This window comes from Lepus europaeus, chromosome 14 (genome assembly GCF_033115175.1).
Source record: "Lepus europaeus isolate LE1 chromosome 14, mLepTim1.pri, whole genome shotgun sequence".
Classification (NCBI taxonomy): domain Eukaryota; kingdom Metazoa; phylum Chordata; class Mammalia; order Lagomorpha; family Leporidae; genus Lepus; species Lepus europaeus.
The window spans coordinates 53,512,377-53,533,244 of NC_084840.1; the positions used below are offsets into that span (position 1 = coordinate 53,512,377).

Consider the following 20,868-nt stretch of genomic DNA (forward strand, 5'->3'; position numbering starts at 1 on the left):
GGCCTGTTTCTCAGTCTTTCCAATCAGAGTCCACACAATGTCCAGCAAACTAGAGAAACAAAGGGAGCGATTGTCTCCCTCGAGCCCACATTCTGCTGTGACGAATACAGTGGTTCTAACAGGCGGCAATGTCAGCAACGTCACAGGAAACAGTGCAGAGCACAGATGCCTTGAGACGTCTTTCCAGAGAGGCTCCAGACCTGGCGGGTTTGTGTACATGTGGGATGGGAGGAAGGATATGACAAGTGAGAGATGATCTTCCACCCTGAGGCCAGCGTTTCCAGCATTCCAGGGGGTAGCAAGGACACAGCTGTCCCTGCCCAGTTGTCCCTGTGTGATTGGAGCTGCAGGTGTCAGTTGTCTCAAAGCAGCAGAGCGTGGGGGGCCCACACATATCCAGATCTTCAGAGAAAAAACGCGCCTGTGCAGCCGGGCTGGTGCCTGCATGTCTCCTTTGCTCTCATCTCCCCTGTTCTGCCTCCTCCATCATGGGCAACATCAGCAGCCCTGGCCCCAGTGAACAAGTCAAGGCCTCACCAAGTGAGGTCAAGAGCTGGAGCGTCCCCTTATTTTGTTACTAGGCATCATACATCAGCCTTTATTCACACTCCATAAAGTCATAGTGTTTAAGGTGGGTCTCCTCCACACCTATAATTCCCCACCAGAGCAATCTGCCAGGGAGAAAGAGCCCTCCAGCAGGCTGTCGCTGTGAGTCACAGCTTCCTCACAGCCACCGCCCACCCAAAGGGTCACCGCTGACAGGCACCTTTGATCCTCAGGCTGCTCTGGGGCTTGGGAGAGTTGACTGAGGCTCACCTCTGCTCACAAGGTCAAGGAACTTTGCACGATGACTAGGAAGGTAGCACCTCTGGATCCTGCCCTTCTCTACTTCCTTGGGCCTTTGCTCCTCATGTAGGGCTCACACTTTGGTCTCTGCTATCTGCCTTTCATATCGTCTGTTCTACCTTCAAAGGGCACAGCAAGACGCTCCTTCCCCAGGAATGGTTAAAGTCCATGATATGTGGGCACACTGGGGACTAAAATCTTCCAGGGCCCCTTCAGGACTATTCAGATAGCCCTGGACAACTCTTTAATTGACAATGCTGCTGCTGCTGCTGCTTCTTTAATTTTATGTATTTATCTGAGAGGTAAAGTTACAGACAGAAAGAGGGAGAGACAGCAAGGTCTTCCATCTACTGGTTCGCTCCCCAAATGACCACAACAGATGGAGCTGGGCCAATCCAAAACCAAGAGCCAGGAGCTTCTTCAGGGTCTCCCACAACAGGTGCAGGGGCCCAAGCACTTGGGCCATCTTCTACTGCTTTCCCAGGCCATAGCAGAGAGCTGGATCAGAAGAGGAGCAGCCAGGATATGAACTGGTGCCCCTATGGGATGCTGGCGCTGCAGGCAGAGCCTTAGCCTAATACGCCACAGCACTGGCCCTGTGACTTGGCTTCTTTAAGACTTGGTTTTCTTATCTGCCAAGTGGCACAGTAGGAGTAAATAATTTTCAAGTTCCCACCCAGCTCTCATATACTAAAAATCTATGATAATCTGGATTTTCATGTTCACAGACGATGTCTGGTCCTACTCACACTTATCGATGGCCACCAGATCAAAATCACTGAGATCCAACCTAAACACCTGCCCAGTGGTCTTCCATGTACATCACTATTTTCATTGGAGCCTCATCAGACCTCTATGATGGGGATAGTGCTGTGTCACAGTCACCCTTTCAAGATGAGAAAGTTTGTCAACAGCCATAGAGCTGATCAGCAGCGGAACTGAGGCCCCAACGTGGTCTCCTGACTGGAGGCTGGTGTTCCATTCAGCAACTCCACTTCTCTCCCCCTGTGTGTCTACACAGCTGTGAACACCTCCAGCCAAAGATGGAGCTTCCCCCCTGCAACAGGAGACCAGCTGGATAGGATAAAAAGAATGGGAAAGACAGGAAGGCCTGTTCCTGCCTCCATTTTGGCTAACAGAGGGTTGGCCGGATTCCAATCATAGCCAGCCATCTGACACTGTCTAAATTAAGCTCCATTCTCCCCATTCCCTGCCTCCTTCTTAGTCTCAGGGATCTAATGGGTGCAGGGGATCTAACGGCCCTGTTCTGGGGGTACTTACACCTGTCTGTTCAGGTCAGACATGCAGAAGCGAAAAATTCACAAAGGAGCCTGACATCACCTTCTCATACTCCGGACTCCACCCCCAGAAAGCAGCAAAGGAATAGCAAAGGCAAAAGCCATTGTTTGGATTTAAATCAGGGGCCTCCCGAGTCATAATGGGCCAGAATCAGGGAGAAGAGGGCATTTTCTCCAGGGACCCCATGAGCCTGGGGTCTGCTGAAGGCCATAGGAGATGTGTTGGGGGAGGAAAGGAGCGATCTGTGTCTTGTCAGAGCTAGAAATTGCCCAGAACATCAGCTCGCACCACCCATCCTTCATCCGCAGGTCCCTCCGTCTCTGCTGTGGCTCAAACTGGAAAAGACGCAGCCTTCTCAAAACATTTACATTTCTGCCAGGCAAAGATTCATGTGACTTTGAATCCCAAAGTACACAGGTTTTCGTGGGAAGATTAAAAGAGGATTCTGATCATTTCATGACAAATTAACCAGTCTTACCAAATGTCATTTAAAGGGAGAGAAAAAAGAAGAAGAAAAATTCTTATTTTGTCCACTTGAATTTTTTTTAGGACTCCTACATGTATCAGTTTTATAACTTCACCAGCAACTTTTGATTGGAGCTTAATTAAAAGAAAATAGAGAGTAAGGTCAGCCAGTTTCTGCAGAGAGAGCAAAAAGAGGTCACCAAGGGCTAGAAACAGACCTGCACAATTTGACAAGGGCCCAAGATTCATGAAAGGGTGTTATGAGGCCAAACCTACTCAGAGACCTCTGAAGATACAGGGGAAAGATGTCTTCTCACATGAGTTGAAATATTCTCCTAGTCCAGTGCTTAAAACACATACACCCTGGTACCCTACCCCCAGCAGTATTAGTTAATCTGTACTTCGCATGCCAAAGGGACAATCCTCAATGTTTCTACCCATTAAATACCTTTCAAAAGCCTGAATTCATGAAATACAGCTTCACCTATTCACAACTCAACCCAAGTTGTTAGATTTGAAAGTCAGAATAAAGCATGTACATTCTGTGTAGCATGTCCATACTACTGAATACAATGCTTTTATGCTATTGGCCCTGACCTTGAAATATTATTAGAATCTTTTTTTTAACCTGAGGCAAGATCTGAGAAATTTTATTTGGGTTTTGATAACAGATGCTATAAGGATAGCAGCCTTCAATAAAGCAGGTCTCCTCTGACTGATGGAGACTATGAGGCAGAGAGACAAGCAAGTGCAGAAGGTGGGAGGGGGAGATGTCCACAACCAACCCCACTATGTGAAGCCCAGGTTCCCCACCTACAGCTGAGTCAGTTGTCAGTGAAGGCGGTAGGTGATGAAATGTAAACAGAGTCACAAGACTGAGAATATAACACCTGTACTTCTCAAGACCTGCCGAGAGTTGGCGTTCCTTCCATCTGCTAGTGTAAGTCAATATCTTAGTGGTCCCTATGAAGGAGAAGGGTGGTCTCAGGGGCCAAAGACACAGGAATGGCACCATTGTCCTGGCAATTTGAGATTGCCCACAGGGCTATCTTGCTGAATATTGCAATGACGAAATAAAGGGTAACTGCTTATTCTTTAATAGTGGATACGATTTGATTGCCAAGAGAAGGCAGTATAGAGCTGAAGACCATGGCTTCTTTCCAATCAGCACAGGAGTTTTGACCTGCTTCATTTCCAGCCTGGCCAGTTCACCCCTCCATAGCTAACCTGTGGTCACCCACTCTGGGGAAGTCATCACATTGATGCCAAACTTAGTGCAGATACCAGATCGGCATAACGCAGTACAGCCCAGAATTTCTGAGCACAAGTGATCCTCCTGCTTCAGTCTTCCAAGTGGCTGGGACTACAGGTCCTAACCACTGCATCTGACCATTGGTTTTCCTGAGTAGTGATTAGGGTCACTGGAATGACCCTAATCAAGGGACCGTTTCAGTATGAAGGTGGCAATATCACCACTATGGTGTGAATGTTTGCCCCTCCAAAACTCATACGGAAGTTTTTTGTGTGGCATTTGTTTTTATTGGAAAACCCATTTGGTAAGCGCTTGCCTAACCCAGAACAGGGACTGCGTAGCCTCCCAGAGCCCCACAGGTTCCATTTCCTCCTCCACCGGGTGGTATCAAGCAGCCTCTGAGGTGCCCTTCCTGGACCCCTGAGACTCATTGCCAGCAATATACCAACAGCATCTGGGGAGGGTCCCAGAGGACCCCCTAGGTTGCAGGCTTTAGCCAAAGGCATTCTTCTTTGTATGGCTTCACAACAGAAACAAGGATGCCCTCCTCCGAGGCCTGGCCCTTCACTCTGGTTGAGAGCAGGGCAGGATACAGGAGAAGGTGGCTAAGGGCTAAGGGAGAAGAGATTGCATTTGAGATACCCTTTGGAGTCTAGAAGCAAGTTGATTTCTTAGAAAATGGCCATGGGGGTTGTGGTGGTGTCATATTTCCTCTTGTTGGACTGGACTACTGCAGTATCAGGGGGATGCTGATGAAGGGAAGGGTCATGACCCCGAAGGCTGCCTGGTCCAGAAAGGGGGCGGGGGAGAATCTCCTAACAAACTTCCACTGAGCCAGCATTCCTTCCTGTTCAGGTGCACTGGTAGAACCAATCACAACAGGCCCCTCAGCCTGGGCCAGGTCATCGCTGAGCTGCAGTTGAAATAACCAGCCTTGAGAGGGCACAGGACCATGGTATGGGAGACATTGCTAGCAGGGCCAACTGGGTCCCATTCGACACTGAGCATTCTATAGGCAATGCCAGTCTTCCGGAGGGAAGGAATCATCCAGCAATTCCATATCTAATGCAGCACTTGAGCCAAGATTGTAGATGTACTGTAAGGTCAGGTCTCACACCCCACCACTTATCTGTTCAGCAGCAATTTGGAGACCCAGGGCCTGGCTCCCTACTCTGTTTGAGTGACAGCAAATAGAGACAACACCACAAATGCCAGCAGCCTCATCATGCCTACCCCAAATGCCTCCCACAGCCACACTGAAATGTAATTGACATTGTAACAGTATGAAGAGATGGGCCATGAGAGCTCTGCCTTCAAGAATGGTATTCATGCCATTAGAAAAGGGCAAGTTTGGATTCCTGTTCTCTCTTTTCCCTTTTGCCATCCATGGTGTGAAAACAGCATTCCGGGGTCAGCGCTATGGCTTAGTGGGGCTAAGCCTCCACCTGTGGCGCTGGCATCCCATTTGGGTGCTGGTTCATGTCCTGCCTGCTCCACTTCCAATCTAGCTCTCTGCTATGACCTGGTAAAACAGTAGAAGATGGCCCAAGTTCTTAGGCCCCAGAAGAAGCTCTTGGCTCCTGGCTTCAAATCAGCCCAACTCTGGCTGTTGCAGCTATTTGGGGAGTAAACCAGCAGATGGAAGACCCTTCTCTCTGTCTCCCCCTCTCTCTGTAACTCTAGCTCTCAAATAAATAAATAAATAAAATATTTTAAAAGCAAACAAAGCATTCCATCCCAGTGAGGGACACAACATTCAAGGCACCATTCTGGAATCACAATCACCAATCCTCTCAGTGCCTTGATATTAGACTACCTAGCCTCCAGAACTGTAAGCAATTATAGGTCCATTCGTCATAAATTACCTAGCCTGTGACATTCTGTTGTAGCATCACAAATTATCACTTTCTTTTATGTTCCATTGGTTTAAAGAAACAAAAACAAAAACCAGTCCATGGGTCCACTAGATGGAAGGACTAGCCATGGAGCAGAAAAGAACAAGTACCCACAAGCACAACCCAAGCAGTTGTGTATTTATTCAAACAATAAACCCTACTACCTTCTTTGCATCTTCCATTGAGCCTTCTTAGAATTCCATTTAAGTTATCCTTAGGAATCCTGCCTTCCCCAATAATCCCATGAGCCTGCCTTGATGCAAATTATTTTTCTTCCAGGTGTATGCAACCTATATTGTGCTTCTGTGAACCAAGTCATGCAAAGAACCAGGTGACTACTTTCCATTATAGCTCACGATCCCAGCTGGTGTTCAACAGACCTATGTGATTTTCACCTGTTTGTGTACTTTCGGTTCAGTTGGTGCCACGTTGTTATTGCCTTATGGTTCATGGCACCCCTTTCAATTTACTCTCCTATGTAATGAGTATAAAATGTACACAAATACATAAACAGACAAGTAATACATACGTGGCCTCTGGAGGGCAGAACTGTTGTTTGAGAGGGACACTGCTAAATGTTTTTAATGTTGACCACGTGGGCAAAGACCTAACCAAAGAGTACTTTTGAAAATTCTGAAAGGAATGCTAAGGCTATCAAGCAGCTCCTTGACGAGGAAGAGAATAAGGAAGAGAAGTCATCTGCAACAAAGAGCAGGCCCCCAGGGAAAAAGAGACACATTTGTGGTTTGGTACGGTATGGAATGTAACCCCCTTCCTCCCACCTCAACCAAGAGATTTTAGTAAAAGGCTACAAAACCCATCAAAATGTTGGGAGTGAGAGCTGCGGATAAATTGGAACTTTCATGTACGTTGGTAAGAAGGTAAAATGGAGTAGTGATTATGGAAAATAGTTCAGTGATTTCCCCAGAAAGGCAAGAATAGAATGATTACATGATCCATCAAGTCCATACCCAAAAGTATTCAAAGCAGGGTCCAAAGAGATACTTGCACACATATGTTTGTGGCAACATTATCCACAGTAGCCAAAATGTAGAAGCAACACAAGTGTTCATCGACAGAGGAATGGATAAACAAAATGTCACCGATACATCGGTGGTATGCTTCAACATTAGAAAGGAGGGAAATTCTGACACATGCTACAACACGGATGAATCTTCAGGTTGTTATACTAAGGGAAATAAGTTAGTCACAAAATGGCAAATACTGTATGAGGTAGTTAAAGGAATCAAATTCATACAGACAGAAAGTAGAATAGTGGCTGCAGGAGGCTGGGGCGGAGGTGGGGGGAGAATGGGGAGTTGGTGTTTAATGAGTACAGAGTTTCAGTTTTGCATGATGAAAGGAGTTCTGGAGGTGGATGGTGGTGATGGAAGCACAATAGTGTGAATATATTTAACACTATTGAGCTGTACACTTAGACATGGTGACAATGACAAGGCTAATGTTATGTGTGTTTTACAATTAATTTTCTTTTAGTGTGTAGAAAAAAATATGAATGAATCAACTGTGTGTGTGTGTGTGTGTGTAGTGGGTTGCTTGAGAGATCTGAGGGAGAGAAGATAAATGACAATCTACTAAGCTGACATTCAAGGCAAAGGCAAGACGGACTGGTAACATCTATGCAACATCTCTAGGGCACATCTCTAAGATGGGTGCCAGTGATAAGCAAGGCTCAGGGGGCTTATTCAGCTCCAAAAGTATCTTGAACCTCTTCCAACTGTGCTGCCAACCTCTGGCATTCAGCATGGTATCACATGCTTCCCCATAGATACAAAGAGCTATTTAGGAGCCAGCATTGTGGCATAGCAGGTAAGGCCACTGCCTGCAATGCTGGCATTCCATATGGGCACCTGTTTAGGAACAGTTGGCCACCATGCCAAGGGCAGCAGGAAACTTGAAAATACTCAAACCAAAGTGTCCCATGATCCAATCTGCATTTTTGAATGAACACTGGTACTGCACACTGAATTGGAGGAGGGTGAAATTTATTGTAGAGAGATCTATGCATTATTTCCCTGTGTCTGCTGTAACAAATTATCACCAGCTTGGGAGCTTAAAATAATCAATATGGGTTCTTTCACAGTTCTAGGGAACAGAAGTTCAAAATCAGCATTCCTGAACTAAACTCAAGGTGTTAGCAAGGCTATACTCCTTCCAGAAGCTCTAAGGCATAGCCTGCTCTTTGCTTGCTTCCAGCTTCTGGTGGCTGTCAGCATACATTGGCTCGTGGCTGTAAAATCCCAGTCTCTACCACTGTCTTCATGTCACTTGCATGGTATGTCTAATCTTCCTCTGCCTTTTTTGCATAAGAATACTTGTGATGGTGTTTAGGACCCACCTGGATAATCCGGAATAATCTCCTCCTCTTTAAATCCTTTGCTAAAACCCTATGTACTGTTGGTGACAATGCAAGATGGCACAGCCACTATGGAAAAAAGTATGGCAGGTCCTCAAAAAATTAAGAAAGTTATCATATGATCCAGCAATCCCACAAGTATACCCAAAAGAATTGAAAGCAGAGTCTCAAATGGATATTTGCATATTTGTGCTCATAGCAGCATTATTCACAATAACCAAAAGATGGAAACAGGAGCCAGTGTTGTGGCACAGGGGGTTAACTTTTAACACAGCATCCTATATCAGAGTGCTGGTTCAAGTCCCAGCTGCTGCTCTACTCCAATTCAGCTTCCTGCTAATGCATCTGGGAAAGCAGCAGCAAGATAGCCCAAGTGCCTGGGCCCCTGCACCCATGGGGGAGATCCAGATGTTTCCTGGTTTCCCTGGTTTCAGCCTGGCCCAGTCCTGGCCATTGCAGTCATCTGGGGAGTAAACCAGCAGATGGAAGATCTCTTTCAATCTCTCTTCCTCATTATATCTCTCAATAAATAAACTACATCTTTACTAAAAAGATATAAAAATCTCACATTGATAAATAAATGTATAAATGTGGTCTCATACATCAATGAGATCATCATACATACATCAATGTGGTCTCATACATTCAGCCTTTAAAAAGAAGGAAGTTCTGGGAACAATACTGTGTGGCTCAGCAGGTAAAGCCACTAGCTGCAGAGCCAGCATCCCATATGGGTACTGGTTCAAGTCTCAGCTGTTCCATTTCCAATCTAGCTCCCTGCTAATGCACCTGGTAAAACAGTGGAAGATGGACCAAGTACGTGGGCCCCTGTACCCATGTGGGAGACCCAGATGAAGCTCCTGGCTCCTGGCTTCAGCCTGGCTCAGCTCTGGCCATTGTGAACATCTGGAGAATGAACCAGTAGATGGGAGATTTCTCTCTCTCCATCTCTCTCTCTAACTCTGACTTTCAAATAAATAAATAAACCTTTCAAAAAGAAGGAGGAGGAGGGGGAGGAAGCTCTGACACATGCTACAACACGGATGAACCTTGAGGACACTGTGCAAAGTGGAGTCAGCTAATCACAAAAGGACAAGTACATGTGATTCCATTTGTATGAGGCACTTAGAGTAGTCAAATCCAGAGAGAAGAAAGCAGAATAGCAGTTGCCAGACTGGGGAGAAGCTGAAATGGGAGTTAATCTTTACTAGGTACAGAGTTTCATTTTCACAAGATGAACAGTTCTTGGTGTGGATGGTGATGATGGTTGTGCAAGCTAAGAATGTACTTAATGTCCTAGAATGATACATTTAAAAATGGTTAAGCTGATGTTTGATTATGGGTATTATACCACAATTCCCAAAAATTTAATTCCTTAACTTAATCACATATGCAAAGATCTTCCCATATAAGGTAATATCCACAGGTTCCTTTATATGTGTGTGGCCAGCATTCAGGCTACAACAACCAGTTAGGAGACTGCTCCGGTCTTCCAGAGAAGAAAGAACGGTGGCCTGCTCTAGACTGCAGGCAGTGAGGATTCCCGAGCTGCTAGGAAGCACAGAGAGCAGCCCTGGGATAGGGGGAGGGAGGTGTAGTGTTTGGCATCCTGGTGTAGGGCCAGGGCAACTCACAGAACTTGGGAATGCTGAGAGGAAAAAGAGTGGGGCGAAGTGGCTAACGGGAGGGTATGGAGGTGAATTTTAGATACATTTAGAGATACTGACCCAAAACAGGGCCACCAGGTAGAGACCCCTCTAAATCTTGAGACCCCACACAAATGGATGGGAGGGAGCCTGGGAGGGTCATGTTCTATATCAGCTAGCATTGGTGGTCCCTCAAAGAGGAGTGGCTGGAGAGGCCTAGACTAAGTGGGAGACCAAACTGTCACTTTCTCACCCTCTGTGGATCTGTTTGTTGCTCTATCAAAGTGAAGGAAACAAACTGAACAGATCCAGATCCACACAGGGAGCCCTGACTGTGCCCAGCGCCACTGCTCTTAGTGCTTCACCGACATTATCGCGCCCAGAAAGCTGTCAGAGCACACCCTTGTCTTTCCCATGTTATGGATGGGAGAAACCAAGGCACTAGGAGGCTAAGTCACCTTCCCAAGGTCACACAGCCATAATGATGCAGCCTGGATTTCATCGCAAGCACTCTGGCTCCAGATGCTGCTCCCTTAGCTAACATTAAACAGTGCCTCTCTTTTCTCCACAAAACCCTTCCCCAAACCAACTCCAAAGCCAACAGCAAAGACCCCAATAATTAATACAGCTGAGATAAGTTTGTTCCTGATCATGGGCCACATGTCAGGTAACAGGCCAGGCACTGCCACTAGAATCCTAAGACACAAAGCCCCAGGCATTGAGATGTTCCCTTAATCGGTGGTCAGATGCCACTGACTAATGAGAAGAGGTAAGTGAGGAACGGAAATGACAGATAAAGTACACTTCTGAGCTACCGGGTTTCCATTTCAACAATCAATTCCCCTCCATAGGGAGGGCAGAAAACCTGGCAAGAAAGCAGCTGTATGGGCCAGTGCTGGGAGGGCACTCAGTTGTGAAGCAGATGGAAGGGTCTGGAAGCTTATGGAAGCAGCTGGGTGGGGAACCACGATGGAGGAGGGACGCCGGGGAAGAGTGAGTGTGAGACTCAGACCAGAGCAGGCTCCAAGAAGCCAGGGGCAGGGCTCAGGGCATCTGGGAAATGGAGACTGCAAGGAATAGGGGCAGGCAGTGAGAACCATGACTCCAACTGAGTGCTGGGGGCCCAGGAAGGCTCGGGCAGCTCTGCCAGGCCAGGCCACAGATGCTGAGTGACAACAACCTTCCACGAGGATGAGGCCATCTGTGATGAAATGTCCACCCACCACCACGCCAAGCCTCCTTCCCTAGCCTCACTCATCTTTCCCACTGTAGGACCTGGGCTCGGGGAGCCCTGACAAAGAAGGCCCGTCAGAACAGCGGTGATAGGGAAGGTGACTCAGATGCCTCAAGTCAAACTTCCACCTGGCCTTAAAGGGAAAAGTCTTCATGAAACAGAACTTTAGGGAAAAAAATGACCAAAATGGGAGAATCAAGTCACAAATGGCTGAAATCAATGGTGGTTTCCAAGGACGGCTGAGACCATCAGTGTAGGGGCAGGTCGTGACTTTCATGCAAGCAGACTCAACCATGTCTTCTTTGGTTGTGGTAAAATACACACAGCAAAGTCACCATCTCCACCCTTCGGAAGGGTACCGTCCAATGGTCTGAAACACCGTCACATTGCTGTGTGGCCATCACCGCCACCCATCCCCATGACGCTTGCATTTTGTGAAACTGAAACTCTGTACCCATTAAACAATCATCCCTGTACCCTCTTCCCTACAACCACACTTTTTTTTTTTTTTTTTTTTTTTTTTTTTTGACAGGCAGAGTGGACAGTGAGAGAGAGAAAGAGAGAGAAAGGTCTTCATTTACCGTTGGTTCACCCTCCAATGGCTGCTGAGGCTGGTGCGCTGCAGCCGGCGCACTGTGCTGATCCGAAGCCAGGAGCCAGGTGCTTCTCCTGGTCTCCCTTGCAGGTGCAGGGCCCAAGCACTTGGGCCATCCTCCACTGCCCTCCCGGGCCACAGCAGAGAACTGGACTGGAAGAGGAGCAACCGGTTCAGAATCCGGCACCCCAACCGGGACTAGAACCCGGGGTGCCAGCGCCACAGGCAGAGGATTAGCCTATTGAGCTGTGGCGTCGGCCTACAACCACACTTTTTAAACATGACTTTCTCAATAAGATTGCTGTAGAGCACAAAATATAAAAGCATGTCCCCTGCGAGGGCTTTCTACACCCCAGATTACCCACGAAAACACTTGCCTATGTTTCATTTTTTTTAAACCAAGGAAATAGGGGATCTCCAAGTTTTGCTCCCCACACCAGAAAGACTTCGGGTTCCTCACACATAGCAGGGGGTTTCAGTGCAGTCCCCACGGGGACCATGAAGGCCCACTTCACCCCTGGGGTTCCCCCACCCCCGCCCTTCTGCCTTTTCCTCCCTCACCTCCTCCATCCACCTCTCTCTTGGTCTGGCAGCCTGCTTGCCTCTCTCACTCCTCCAGCAGCGAGAGAGTCTGCATAAGGGAGTTCCCATTCTCTCTCACCCAAAGGCAAGGCTCTCAACTCTACAGTGCCTAAAAAACTCCTGAGCGATGTGTCACCCCTCAGAGATTTGGGGTGAAGCCCAGGAATGCACATTTTTAAGAAGCCTCCCAGTGATCCTGATACTCTTGGGTCATGTCCCCCCCAGCTCTGTGTGTGGACTAGGGCAGACACCTGTGTGTGCACCCCCTCACATGCTCATGCCGACCACCACTCACTCACAGTCCACAAGACTGCGTGATGTAGAGAAGGCATTTGGTACTATTTATTCAACCCATGGCTGAGCCATCGGGCCCTATACAAGCAGGCATGGTTACGTTCCAGTCCCTCAAACACCTCACCTGCTATCTGGCAGCTTCCCATCCAGAAACCACACTGCACAGTGAAAAACAGAAAAAAGAAAGCCGTTAGTCCCCAGTGAATGTTATTTTTAATGAAAGTGGTGCATTTTGACTCAGAATGTTGAAAGCAGATAATAAATGAGTCATCAGTGAATCCACCACACAGCAGCTCCGTGGAGGGGCTGTGCAGAGGGCGCCGACATCTGCTGTCCCCTGCACACACGCTTCACAGAGATGCTGTCAGATTTGGAGTGGGCCTGGGGCATCTGCTGCCACATCAGCTCAAAACGATGCTGTGTTGTCACCAATGGGATTCCCCAGCGCAGCCGGCATCGCGGTCCCACCCACACAAGGAAGGCAGCCGTCACTGAATGATGCCTGTGGTTACATCATCGTTGCTGGTTTCCAGGTAGTGACTGGCAGAGAATGGACAGGGCCAGGGGCCATCTGCTCTTCCTGGGTTCCCTGACTCCTCCGTCACACCCATATCCTCTCACCTCTTGGCTTGCAAGAGGCAGCTCTGTCCAAGGGCAGGAGAGCAAGACAAAGAGCCGGACAGACCTGAGCTGAAGGACCAGGTCAAACAGGTGGGCTTGTTTCTGAAACGCACACTGACCACTTGCTGCTCCCTACACAGCACACTGCAAGGTTCTCACAGGACTATGATAGTGTGATAGTGTTTTGAGGCCTACCATAGGCCATGGCAAGGTCAGTGGTCAGTAGATTATGAAAACTTGGCTGCTGGACAAGTGCTTCACCAGTTGGCAACTTCTGCCTGGGGCAGAGCCGGGCCACAGACCAGGCAAAATGGCAGAGTGGGTCAACATGAAATGCACCTGCGTTCGGGAAAGCTGGGAACATTTGAACAAAAACAATGGAGGCCAAGGGGACAATCCATACACAAGTACACCCCGTCCTGCAGCCCATGGGGGACTCTGCTGCTGGGCTGCAGCCCTGGTGCTCTCTGTGACACCCTGTTGGTGGCCACTCTGGGAAGATGAAGAAAAGTCGTACTGAAAAGGACTCTGCAGGACTCCTCGCTTCTGTTACTGGCTCAGAGCTGCCTCTACTGAGGCAGGAATCTGCAGCTAAAAAAAAAAAAAAATCGCCTGACAACACCTGGGACAGAAGGGTTAGCTGGGGAGAAAGATGAACCATTGACCAAACTAGCAACCTAGATCAGCTTGGCCAACAGGAAACACTGTCCAGAGTCCAGAGGAAGGACCTGCTGTAAGCAAAACTGAATCATGAGCAGTAACTGTGAAAGGTCATCTAAAAGTTCACGGAAAATACATGTTATTTCTATTTCCATTTTTCTATGAATTTGTTCAACTATCCTTGTACTCAGTAACGTTAACTATTAAGGATGTAAGCCAAAAAAAAAAAAAAAGATCCCAAAAATGGTAAGGAATTCATTAAATCTGCAAAGGAGAGAAGGGCAGGGTAGAAGAAAAAACTGCTTGGCCAAGCTAATTGAATCCCTCTTCTATTCATCACAGATGCACAACCAGTTTTTGCATTAAATAGGATGAGGAAAAAACAAAACAAAAACAGGTTTTTAGAGTCAGACAAACCTGAACTTGAATGCCAACCTTGACTTTGCTGCTCCCAGGTCCCTGAACAGGCTATAGACTGTCCCCAGGACACAATTTCTTTAGTGGCCTTCCCCCTAGAATGCCTATAAGGATCAAGTAGAATCATGTATGTGCAGTACCTACACAGCTCTTGAAGCATAGTAAACACTCAGTAAATGTTGGTTTCCTGATGTGGGAGATTGTAAAATATGGCTACAAATCCCTGCCCTGTCAACAAACATATCCCTTAAAAATGACGTGTGACTCCCATCAAGAGTTGAAGCCTATGTCCCTACTCCCTTTGAATCTGGGCTAGCCTATGACTTGCTTTGACCAATAAAATTCAGCAGAAATAACAGTATCACTTCTAAGGCTAGCCCTTGAGGCTTCCACTTGTGCCCTCCTGGAATATTGTCCTGGGGCCACCATGTAAGAAAGCTTGTGTGGACTACAGAAGAAGAGAGGCCATCTGGAGGAGAAGTGAGGTCTCCCAACTTGACCACCAGCACCAGCTGCAGACACAGCTCAGAGGCCATTCCAGACATTCTAGCTCCAGCAGGCCTCCAGCTAAATCCAGCCATGAAGAGTGAGAACAGGCAAAACCAGAAGGACTTCCCAGACCAATCATAGAATCAAGAAAAATACTAAATCCTTGTTGTCTTAAGTCACTAATTCTTGGACTGATTTAGTATGCGGCAAATTCTCACTAAAATGATTTCCCTACCCCCACCTCTGAAATACCTTCTCCCTTGGGCATTCTTGGAATTCCCCTACCCATACTATACTTGGTAGATTATTTGATGAACCCTAATGAGAATTTGTGGGGAGAAGAAGTTGTGAGCAGCCTGTCATGAAGTCATTTTCATGCTCTCATGTTATAATAGTTCATCAAGCAAACAACTAAGCATCATCTACCAACTCAGGTTGGTAATTAGCAAGTCTGACTAGCCTGCCTTTAACAGAGATCACCAACTCTACTAGTTGCCTCCAATTCCTTCATTGTCTTTCACCTGGATTGTGGCATTAAGCCTCCTAATCATTCTTCCCTTCCATCTCTGTGTCCCCACACATTGCTATCTGCACAATAAAACTGGAACTATAATTGAAATACATTCACTCATGCATTCATTCAACAAAAATTTAATTATGACCAAAAAACATCTGCAACTGTGGAGTTCACATTCTGGTTGACATTTTAAAAATTGCTAAGCAAATATTTTGTGATAGATGCTAAGGTGAAAAAGGAAGCAAGAAAGATAGGGATGGGGAAGAGGTAGTGGTGGGAAAGGATTGATTCTGTATAGGATAGCCAGGGAAGGTTTCAATGAGAAGGTAGCACTTAACTAAAGACCAGTGAGAATAGCAACAGAAAGCACAGCAGAACTCCTCTGTCAGAAAATAGTAAGGAGGCCAGTGTGGCTATAACCCAGTAAGCAAGGGGGAAAGTAGTGTAGAATGAGTTCAGAGGGAGGTAGAGAAAGCCAGATCACACAGTACTTTTGAAGCCAATGTAAGAACTTAAGACTTTTGCTCTAGTGCTCTGGAAAATCATTAAAGTCTTTTTACATGATCTGATGTACATTTTACTACTGCCACTCCAGATAATGTCTTGAAAATAGACAGAATATTCTGGGATGGTTCCTATAGCGTAATTTTAAAAAATATTTCCAAATGTTAACGTGACAAATAGAAAGCGTAAGTACTAGAAAAGAGCAAAACCAAAAAGTCATGGATACTAGCTATGGATTACAAAAATAACTGACAAGATATCTTCATGACGTCCAAAACATAAATGGGTGGGAACAAACCACCAACAAACACAAGACCTGAGTGGTACTAACATTTGACCTAGAGGGAGTGAAGGGAGGAATGGGGCCTTATGCCAAATCTCAGAATCCCAACACACCCAGCAAGGCTCAATGGAAAGCTGAGAGAGTTGATTTGAGAACAACAGCTGAAAATGAAAGCATTCTGCATTTCAACTAGTGGAGTTTTAGGAGTCTGCAGCAAAGGTTGTAAGGGCATTGTGCTGTCTGAGACAGTCCCATAAATTCTAAAAACCAACTAATCAAAATTCTCTCCAGGACAAAGTCTCACATGGGAATAAACTGCAAGGGATAGAATCCACACTGAGCAGCACATGAGTCAAAAGAGATTTAAAAAAAAAAAAAGACAAACAAAAGGTCCATCTAAGAGAAGGTTAGGGGATTGGACATGTAGTCTGGTGGTTGACTCCAGTTAGGACACTTGTACCACACATCAGATTGCTTAGGTCCAACACCCATTACTGGCTCCCAATTCCAGCTTCCCACTAATGTAAATCCTGGAAGGCAATGGTAATAGCTCAAGTAATTGGATTTCTGCCACCCAGTGGGAGACCTAGATTGGTTCCCAGCTCCTAGCTTCAGCCTGGTCCAGGACTGGCATTTGCAGGCATTTGGGAAGTGAACCAACAGATGGGAGTTCTCTCTTTCTCTGAAACAAATTAATTATTTAATTAAAAAGATAAAAGAGGGTAAAGGGATCAGAACCTAGAGACCTTAGAAAATAAATTACAGTATTCTTGAATGGAGTCAGTATTCTTGAATGTTCATGAAAACAGTAGAAAAGGGAACCTATAGCACTGAAGGTATCAAAGGCAAGTGGAGAGAAATCAATTTCATAGAAAAAATTATCCAATTCATATTTTTAGGAAAAAAAAGACAATGGTTGAAAAATCACATTTCTACACACCATTAAACATGCCAGAAAGACAAACATACATAAAACAAATAAAATCTATAATCTGTTTTTAAAAAAGCTAGATGAACAGCATAAATTAGAGCTAGAATTCAGAAATAAAGTGATAAAATGCAGGGAGACTGAGAATAAAAACAAATGAAGATTAAGTTAAAAGAATACAAGAGGTATAAGTCCAGATAATGCCTTAAGGGAAAAAGAAAGTAGAAAGGGAAAAAGTTATATTGAAAGAAGTGAAGGATGGCCGGCGCCGTGGCTCAACAGGCTAATCCTCCACCTAGCGGTGCCAGCACACCGGGTTCTAGTCCCGGTCGAGGCACCAGATTCTGTCCCAGTTGCCCCTCTTCCAGGCCAGCTCTATGCTGTGGCCCGGGAGTGCAGTGGAGGATGGCCCAAGTCCTTGGGCCCTGCACCCCATGGGAAACCAGGATAAGTACCTGGCTCCTGCCTTTGGATCAGCGCGGTGCACTGGCCACAGCGCGCCAGCTGCGGCAGCCATTGGAGGGTGAACCAATGGCAAAGGAAGACCTTTCTCTCTGTCTCTCTCTCACTGTCCACTATGCCTGTCAAAAATTAAAAAAAAAAAAGAAAGAAAGAAGTGAAGGAAGAATTAACAGTGGTTTGTGATTAAGTGCTGAATATGGAAGATAAGCAAAGATGATCCAACATTTTATAATAGGTGTCCCCAAAAAGAGAAAAGCAAAGAACACAACTATAATTCAAGAAAACTTCTGAAATTAATTTAGAAAAATGTGAAAATACATATAGAAAGTTAAAATCAACATACCAAGATATATTCTGATAAATTTTCTAGATTTTAAAAAAATACAAAATCTCTTGGACATCAGGCAAAAAAAAAAAAAAAAAGCTATGTGCAAGACAGAGAAAGTAAGATCACTGTTGGGCTTTTCAATAGCCACACTTTGTGCTGGGAGAATATATGGAAAGAGGGTGAAGATGGGAGCATGGAGAACTGATAAGAGGCACATCCAACAGAATTTCCTGGTCTAACATGAGTTGTAAAATACAGTGGCCTGACCCACTGGGATGGAGTTGTTGTTTGATAGTGTTGGGTAAACTGTGGGAGGAGAAGGTTAGGGAGCAGGAAATAAGCTAATAGTTTGTATATACTATGTTCTAAATGTTGATTAATAATTCATGTGGAGAGCTGAGTAGGCAGCTATATAAAGAACCCAGTGTTCAGAGCAAAGGTCTGGATTACAAATACATATAGAGGCGGGCAGGCCACCTCGGCCCCCAGAGACCCCCGCCATAGTCTGCGTGGGCTGCATGGCAGCACATCTCCCGGCTTCCAGCTTGGACATCTTCGGGGACCTGAGGAAGATGAACAAGCGCCAGCTCTAATACCAGGTTTTAAACTTTGCCATGGTCGTGTCTTCCATGCTCATGATCTGGAAAGGCTTGATCGTCCTCACCAAAAGCGAGAGCCCCCATCGTGGTGGTGCTGGGTGGCAGCATGGAGCCAGCCTTTCACAGGGGAGACTTCCTGTTCCTCACAAATTTCCAAGAAGACTTAATCAGAGCTGCTGAAATAGTTGTTTTTAAAGTTGAAGGACAAGACATTCCAATAGCTCACAGAGTAATCAAAGTTCATGAAAAAGATAATGGAGACATCAAATTTCTAACTAGAGGAGATAATAATGAAGTTGATAATAGAGGATTACACAAAGAAGACCAGTACTGGCTCAAAAAGAAGGATGTGGTGGGAAGAGCAAGAGGAACGTTGCTGTATTATTATGGTCACCATAATAATGAATGACTATCCAAAACTCAAATATGCTCTTTTGGCTTTTTGGGTGAGAATGTGTTACTAAAACATGAATCCTAAAATGAGACATGGTTCCTGGGCCCAGATTGAAATGAACTGTGTTGAAAAAGAGAAAAACCTAATGTATTTGAAATGTCCCTATATAAAAGGAAACAGTGTGGAGATGCTTTTGTCTTGTCCAAATAAATGATTCATCAGTTAAAAAAAAAAAAAAGAAATATACATAGTCATGTACCACATAACAATATCTTGGTCAAGACAGACTACATATACTACAGTGGTCCCATAAGATTACATCACCTAATGACATCATAGCCCAACTTTGCTTAAGTACTCCTTACTGACCTAACGACAAAATCACCTAATGCAGCATTTTTTCAGAACATTCCCCCATTGTTAAGCAATGCATGTCTGTATTTAGAAATGATCAACATACAGAAACTGTGAGTCATGAGACAGGACAATACCAGTGAGAGACCAAATGCGGCCATCATAACCCAATTCAGAAGTTCTCATTGGCTTATAATAAAACCCTTACTATGGCCAGCATTGTGGTGTAGTGAGTTAAGCTGCTGCTTATGACTCCATTATCACATATGGGTACCAGTTCATGCCCCAGATGCTCCACTTCCAATCCAGCTCCCTGCTAATGGCCTGGGAAAAGTAGCAGAGGATGACCCAAGTGTTTGGGCCCTGTCACCCACATAGGAGACCTGGATGAAGCTCCTGGCTCCTGGCTTTGGCCTGGCTCAGGCCCAGTCATTGTAGCCACTTGGGTAGTGAGCCAGTGGATAGAAAATACCTCCCTCTCTCTCTCTCCTTCTCGCTCTATAATTTCTTAAAATAAATAAAGAAATCTAAAAAATAACAAAACAGACAAAAAAAACTCTTACCATGGCCAACAAAACCTTCATGTGTCTCTGATCTTGTCTCTCCACATCACTCTCTCAGCTATAGACACACAGGCGTCTTGCACATGCACTCCCTACGCCCAGAACATGTTCACCTCCGATGTTTTCATGTCCAAATTCTTATATCATTCAGTTTTCTGCCTAAATGTCAGCCCTTCAAAGTTTTCTGATAGCCTTTCCAAATATCTGACCTCAACCGTAAACCCGCCTCTCTGACTCTCTAACTCCTTAATCCGCCATTTTTTCCCACTATTTACAGGTTGTCTGTTCCAGTTTCTATTGCTATATAACAAATTCCCCTAAAACTTATGGCTTAACACAGCCATTTGATTATGCATATGAATTCTGTGAGTCAGGAACTTGGACAGGGCACAGAAAGATGATTTCTGTCTGCCCTACAGTGTCTGGGGCTCAAGAGAAGAGGGCCAAAGGCTAGGTAGGAGTGACTCGACATATGGGTTTGGAATCATTTGAATGCTTGTTCACTCAGGTGTCTGGCATCCAGGCTCAACTGACCGAAAACCCAGGACTGCCGACCAGAGGCTCCCACGCGGCTTGGCTTCCTCACAGCATGGCCACTCAGGACCATCGGACTTCTCCCCTGGTTGCAGAGGCCCAACAGCAAGTATCCCAGCAAACCGGGCAGAATCTGCAGCAGCGCCCAAAAGTGTTACTTCCCCCATACTGTCCTGGTCAGAGTCATCTCCAGGTGGTCAAGAGGAGGGCCACAGACTTCACCTCCTAGTGGAAACTGAAGGGAAGCACGTGGCAGCTCTGTCCACCACATTGCCTGGGACATACTCTCAGCACAGAGCTGCTCCTCCCAAGCCTTCGACCTGTTGAAGGAACCCATTGCCTCCCGACTGCTCCTCTGTTGACCCGTGAGGATCGCGTTCTCACCACCTCCCCGGATCCTGGAGCCCTGGTAGAGTCCCTCATTCTCAGCCGCACGAGTGGGCCTGGGGACTCTGCTTGCGGCAGGACCCTGACTCGACAGGCTGGGTACCACGGGACTTCTAAATCTGTCAACAGCCCCTGCTCCATGTGGATGGTCCTTCTCTGCTTTACAACCTGGTCCCTGTTAATTCTCTGAGACTTCTTGTCAAGACTTCTTAAAGGGATGAAATACTTTTCTGAATATTGTAAAAACCACAAAAACACAACAGAAGAGTTATTAAACAACTTCACAGTGGCTTCTTCACAATGCCATCTGATTGAAAATAATTAGACAAGGAAAATTAATTCC

The 20,868-nt window shown here is 46.0% G+C and overlaps 2 pseudogenes; one reads left to right on the forward strand and one right to left on the reverse strand.

The window, feature by feature from the left end:
- Positions 1-4,533: 4,533 nt before the first annotated feature.
- LOC133773431 (translocon-associated protein subunit beta-like) lies at positions 4,534-5,086 on the reverse strand (annotated as a pseudogene).
- A 13,207-nt stretch (positions 5,087-18,293) lies between these two features.
- On the forward strand, positions 18,294-18,771 carry LOC133773790 (signal peptidase complex catalytic subunit SEC11C-like; annotated as a pseudogene).
- Positions 18,772-20,868: the final 2,097 nt, after the last annotated feature.